A 7,359-nucleotide genomic window follows, 5' to 3' on the forward strand; every position below is an offset into this window, starting at 1 on the left:
AATGTCTGGATTCTCTTAACGACCTCGGGATCAGAGCCCCAGGCCAAATCACACAAAAACAAGAGCTTGGCTCCGGCCGGGAATCGAACCCTGGTCGGCAAGCTTGTACAGACAGTGACTAACCCACTTGGCCACGAAGAAAGATAAAATTCAATGACAATTCTTCTGTACTTTTACCTGTCGAATTCAGGTATTTTGTACTTAGAATTGAAATCAACCCATCTTCACCATTGTAGCTAATTGGTAGTTTGTTACTTGGCATTCAATTAATGATAAATTTTGCACATTTTTACGTGTTTTTCATATTCAAAAAAGCCATATATATTTTTGATACATTAATGTCTGGATTCTCTTTACGACCTCGGGATCAGAGCCCCAGGCGAAATCACACAAAGACAAGAGCTTGGCTCCGGCCGGTATTCGAACCCTGGTCGGCAAGCTTGTACAGACAGGGACTAACCCACTTGGCCACGAAGAAAGATAAAAGTCAATGACAATTCTTCTGTACTTATACCTGTCGAATTCAGGTATTTTGTACTTAGAATTGAAATCAACCCATCTTCACCATCGTAGCTAATTGGTAGTTCGTTACTTGGCATTCAATAAATGATAAATTTTGCACATTTTTACGTGTTTTTCATATTCAAATAAGCCATATATATTTTTGATACATTAATGTCTGGATTCTCTTAACAACCTCGGGATCAGAGCCCCAGGCGAAATCACACAAAGACAAGAGCTTGGCTCCGGCCGGGAATCAAACCCTGGTCGGCAAGCTTGTACAGACAGTGACTAACCCACTTGGCCACGAAGAAAGATAAAGGTCAATGACAATTCTTCTGTACTTTTACCTGTCGAATTCAGGTATTTTGTACTTAGAACTGAAATCAACCCATCTTCACCATCGTAGCTAATTGGTAGTTTGTTACTTGGCATTCAATTAATGATAAATTTTGCACATTTTTACGTGTTTTTCATATTCAAATAAGCCATATATATTTTTGATACATTAATATCTGGATTCTCTTAACGACCTCGGGATCAGAGCCCCAGGCGAAATCACACAAAGACAAGAGCTTTGCTCCGGCCGGGAATCGAACCCTGGTCGGCAAGCTTGTACAGACAGTGACTAACCCACTTGGCATCGAAGAGAGATAAAAGTCAATGACAATTATTCTGTACTTATACCTGTTGAATTCAGGTATTTTGTACTTAGAATTGAAATCAACCCATCTTCACCATCATAGCTAATTGGTAGTTTGTTACTTGGCATTCAATCAATGATAAATTTTGCACATTTTTACATGTTTTTCATATTCAAATAAGCCATATATATTTTTGATACATTAATGTCTGGATTCTCTTAACGACCTCGGGATCAGAGCCCCAGGCGAAATCACACAAAGACAAGAGCTTTGCTCCGGCCGGGAATCGAACCCTGGTCGGCAAGCTTGTACAGACAGTGACTAACCCACTTGGCCACGAAGAAAGATAAAAGTCAATGACAATTCTTCTGTACTTATACCTGTCGAATTCAGGTATTTTGTACTTAGAATTGAAATCAACCCATCTTCACCATCGTAGCTAATTGGTAGTTTGTTACTTGGCATTCAATTAATGATAAATTTTGCACATTTTTACGTGTTTTTCATATTCAAATAAGCCATATATATTTTTGATACATTAATGTCTGGATTCTCTTAACGACCTCGGGATCAGAGCCCCAGGCGAAATCACACAAAGACAAGAGATTGGCTCCGGCCGGGAATCGAACCCTGGTCGGCAAGCTTGTACAGACAGTGACTAACCCACTTGGCCACGAAGAAAGATAAAAGTCAATGACAATTCTTCTGTACTTATACCTGTTGAATTCAGGTATTTTGTACTTAGAATTGAAATCAACCCATCTTCACCATCGTAGCTAACTGGTAGTTTGTTACTTGGCATTCAATTAATGATAAATTTTGCACATTTTTACGTGTTTTTCATATTCAAATAAGCCATATATATTTTTGATACATTAATGTCTGGATTCTCTTAACGACCTCGGGATCAGAGCCCCAGGCGAAATCATACAAAGACAAGAGCTTGGCTCCGGCCGGGAATCGAACCCTGGTCGGCAAGCTTGTACAGACAGTGACTAACCCACTTGGCCACGAAGAAAGATAAAAGTCAATGACAATTCTTCTGTACTTATACCTGTCGAATTCAGGTATTTTGTACTTAGAATTGAAATCAACCCATCTTCACCATCGTAGCTAATTGGTAGCTTGTTACTTGGCATTCAATTAATGATAAATTTTGCACATTTTTACGTGTTTTTCATATTCAAATAAGCCATATATATTTTTGATACATTAATATCTGGATTCTCTTAACGACCTCGGGATAAGAGCTCCAGGCGAAATCACACAAAGGCAAGAGCTTGGCTCCGGCCGGGAATCGAACCCTGGTCGGCAAGCTTGTACAGACAGTGACTAACCCACTTGGCCACGAAGAAAGATAAAAGTCAATGACAAGTCTTCTGTACTTATACCTGTCGAATTCAGGTATTTTGTACTTAGAATTGAAATCAACCCATCTTCACCATCGTAGCTAATTGGTAGTTTGTTACTTGGCATTCAATTAATGATAAATTTTGCACATTTTTACGTGTTTTTCATATTCAAATAAGCCATATATATTTTTGATACATTAATGTCTGGATTCTCTTAACGACCTCGGGATCAGAGCCCCAGGCGAAATCACACAAAGACAAGAGCTTGGCTCCGGCCGGGAATCGAACCCTGGTCGGCAAGCTTGTACAGACAGTGACTAACCCACTTGGCCACGAAGAAAGATAAAAGTCAATGACAAGTCTTCTGTACTTATACCTGTCGAATTCAGGTATTTTGTACTTAGAATTGAAATCAACCCATCTTCACCCTCGTAGCTAATTGGTAGTTTGTTACTTGGCATTCAATTAATGATAAATTTTGCACATTTTTACGTGTTTTTCATATTCAAATAAGCCATATATATTTTTGATACATTAATGTCTGGATTCTCTTAACGACCTTGGGATCAGAGCCCCAGGCGAAATCACACAAAGACAAGAGCTTGGCTCCGGCCGGGAATCGAACCCTGGTCGGCAAGCTTGTACAGACAGTGACTAACCCACTTGGCCACGAAGAAAGATAAAAGTCAATGACAATTCTTCTGTACTTATACCTGTCGAATTCAGGTATTTTGTACTTAGAATTGAAATCAACCCATCTTCACCATCGTAGCTAATTGGTAGTTTGTTACTTGGCATTCAATTAATGATAAATTTTGCACATTTTTACGTGTTTTTCATATTCAAATAAGCCATATATATTTTTGATACATTAATGTCTGGATTCTCTTAACGACCTCGGGATCAGAGCCCCAGGCGAAATCACACAAAGACAAGAGCTTGGCTCTGGCCGGGAATCGAACCCTGGTCGGCAAGCTTGTACAGACAGGGACTAACCCACTTGGCCACGAAGAAAGATAAAAGTCAATGACAATTCTTCTGTACTTATACCTGTCGAATTCAGGTATTTTGTACTTAGAATTGAAATCAACCCATCTTCACCATCGTAGCTAATTGGTAGTTTGTTACTTGGCATTCAATTAATGATAAATTTTGCACATTTTTACGTGTTTTTCATATTCAAATAAGCCATATATATTTTCGATACATTAATGTCTGGATTCTCTTAACGACCTCGGGATCAGAGCCCCAGGCGAAATCACACAAAGACAAGAGCTTGGCTCCGGCCGGGAATCGAACCCTGGTCGGCAAGCTTGTACAGACAGTGACTAACCCACTTGGCCACGAAGAAAGATAAAAGTCAATGACAATTCTTCTGTACTTATACCTGTCGACTTCAAGTATTTTGTACTTAGAATTGAAATCAACCCATCTTCACCATCGTAGCTAATTAGTAGTTTGTTACTTGGCATTCAATTAATGATAAATTTTGCACATTTTTACGTGTTTTTCATATTCAAATAAGCCATATATATTTTTAATACATTAATGTCTGGATTCTCTTAACGACCTCGGGATCAGAGCCCAAGGCGAAATCACACAAAGACAAGAGCTTGGCTCCGGCCGGGAATCGAACCCTGGTCGGCAAGCTTGTACAGACAGTGACTAACCCACTTGGCCACGAAGAAAGATAAAAGTCAATGACAATTCTTCTGTACTTATACCTGTCGAATTCAGGTATTTTGTACTTAGAATTGAAATCAACCCATCTTCACCATCGTAGCTAATTGATAGTTTGTTACTTGGCATTCAATTAATGATAAATTTTGCACATTTTTACGTGTTTTTCATATTCAAATAAGCCATATATATTTTTGATACATTAATGTCTGGATTCTCTTAACGACCTCGGGATCAGAGCCCCAGGCGAAATCACACAAAGACAAGAGCTTGGCTCCGGCCGGGAATCGAACCCTGGTCGGCAAGCTTGTACAGACAGTGACTAACCCACTTGGCAACGAAGAAAGATAAAAGTCAATGACAATTCTTCTGTACTTATACCTGTCGAATTCAGGTATTTTGTACTTAGAATTGAAATCAACCCATCTTCACCATCGTAGCTAATTGGTAGTTTGTTACTTGGCATTCAATTAATGATAAATTTTGCACATTTTCACGTGTTTTTCATATTCAAATAAGCCATATATATTTTTGATACATTAATATCTGGATTCTCTTAACGACCTCGGGATCAGAGCCCCAGGCGAAATCACACAAAGACAAGAGCTTGGCTCCGGCCGGGAATCGAACCCTGGTCGGCAAGCTTATACAGACAGTGACTAACCCACTTGGCCACGAAGAAAGATAAAAGTCAATGACAATTCTTCTGTACTTATACCTGTCGAATTCAGGTATTTTGTACTTAGAATTGAAATCAACCCATCTTCACCATCGTAGCTAATTGGTAGTTTGTTACTTGGTATTCAATTAATGATAAATTTTGCACATTTTTACGTGTTTTTCATATTCAAATAAGCCATATATATTTTTGATACATTAATGTCTGGATTCTCTTAACGACCTCGTGATCAGAGCCCCAGGCGAAATCACACAAAGACAAGAGCTTGGCTCCGGCCGGGAATCGAACCCTGGTCGGCAAGCTTGTACAGACAGTGACTAACCCACTTGGCCACGAAGAAAGATAAAAGTCAATGACAATTCTTCTGTACTTATACCTGTCGAATTCAGGTATTTTGTACTTAGAATTGAAATCAACCCATCTTCACCATCGTAGCTAACTGGTAGTTTGTTACTTGGCATTCAATTAATGATAAATTTTGCACATTTTTACGTGTTTTTCATATTCAAATAAGCCATATATATTTTTGATACATTAATGTCTGGATTCTCTTAACGACCTCGGGATCAGAGCCCCAGGCGAAATCACACAAAGACAAGAGCTTGGCTCCGGCCGGGAATCAAACCCTGGTCGGCAAGCTTGTACAGACAGTGACTAACCCACTTGGCCACGAAGAAAGATAAAAGTCAATGACAATTCTTCTGTACTTATACCTGTCGAATTCAGGTATTTTTTACTTAGAATTGAAATCAACCCATCTTCACCATCGTAGCTAATTGGTAGTTTGTTACTTGGCATTCAATTAATGATAAATTTTGCACATTTTTACGTGTTTTTCATATTCAAATAAGCCATATATATTTTTGATACATTAATGTCTGGATTCTCTTAACGACCTCGGGATCAGAGCCCCAGGCGAAATCACACAAAGACAAGAGCTTGGCTCCGGCCGGGAATCGAACCCTGGTCGGCAAGCTTGTACAGACAGTGACTAACCCACTTGGCCACGAAGAAAGATAAAAGTCAATGACAATTCTTCTGTACTTATACCTGTCGAATTCAGGTATTTTGTACTTAGAATTGAAATCAACCCATCTTCACCATCGTAGCTAATTGGTAGTTTGTTACTTGGCATTCAATTAATGATAAATTTTGCACATTTTTACGTGTTTTTCATATTCAAATAAGCCATATATATTTTTGATACATTAATGTCTGGATTCTCTTAACGACCTCGGGATCAGAGCCCCAGGCGAAATCACACAAAACAAGAGCTTGGCTCCGGCCGGGAATCGAACCCTGGTCGGCAAGCTTGTACAGAGAGTGACTAACCCACTTGGCCACGAAGAAAGATAAAAGTCAATGACAATTCTTCTGTACTTATACCTGTCGAATTCAGGTATTTTGTACTTAGAATTGAAATCAACCCATCTTCACCATGTAGCTAATTGGTAGTTTGTTACTTGGCATTCAATTAATGATAAATTTTGCACATTTTTACGTGTTTTTCATATTCAAATAAGCCATATATATTTTTGATACATTAATGTCTGGATTCTCTTAACGACCTCGGGATCAGAGCCCCAGGCGAAATCACACAAAGACAAGAGCTTGGCTCCGGCCGGGAATCGAACCCTGGTCGGCAAGCTTGTACAGACAGTGACTAACCCACTTGGCCACGAAGAAAGATAAAAGTCAATGACAATTCTTCTGTACTTATACCTGTCGAATTCAGGTATTTTGTACTTAGAATTGAAATCAACCCATCTTCACCATCGTAGCTAATTGGTAGTTTGTTACTTGGCATTCAATTAATGATAAATTTTGCACATTTTTACGTGTTTTTCATATTCAAATAAGCCATATATATTTTTGATACATTAATGTCTGGATTCTCTTAACGACCTCGGGATCAGAGCCCCAGGCGAAATCACACAAAGACAAGAGCTTGGCTCCGGCCGGGAATCGAACCCTGGTCGGCAAGCTTGTACAGACAGTGACTAACCCACTTGGCCACGAAGAAAGATAAAAGTCAATGACAATTCTTCTGTACTTATACCTGTCGAATTCAGGTATTTTGTACTTAGAATTGAAATCAACCCATCTTCACCATCGTAGCTAATTGGTAGTTTGTTACTTGGCATTCAATTAATGATAAATTTTGCACATTTTTACGTGTTTTTCATATTCAAATAAGCCATATATATTTTTGAGACATTAATGTCTGGATTCTCTTAACGACCTCGGGATCAGAGCCCCAGGCCAAATCACACAAAAACAAGAGCTTGGCTCCGGCCGGGAATCGAACCCTGGTCGGCAAGCTTGTACAGACAGTGACTAACCCACTTGGCCACGAAGAAAGATAAAAGTCAATGACAATTCTTCTGTACTTTTACCTGTCGAATTCAGGTATTTTGTACTTAGAATTGAAATCAACCCATCTTCACCATTGTAGCTAATTGGTAGTTTGTTACTTGGCATTCAATTAATGATAAATTTTGCA

The sequence above is a fragment of the Palaemon carinicauda genome, chromosome 14 (genome assembly GCF_036898095.1).
Source record: "Palaemon carinicauda isolate YSFRI2023 chromosome 14, ASM3689809v2, whole genome shotgun sequence".
Classification (NCBI taxonomy): Eukaryota; Metazoa; Arthropoda; class Malacostraca; order Decapoda; family Palaemonidae; genus Palaemon; species Palaemon carinicauda.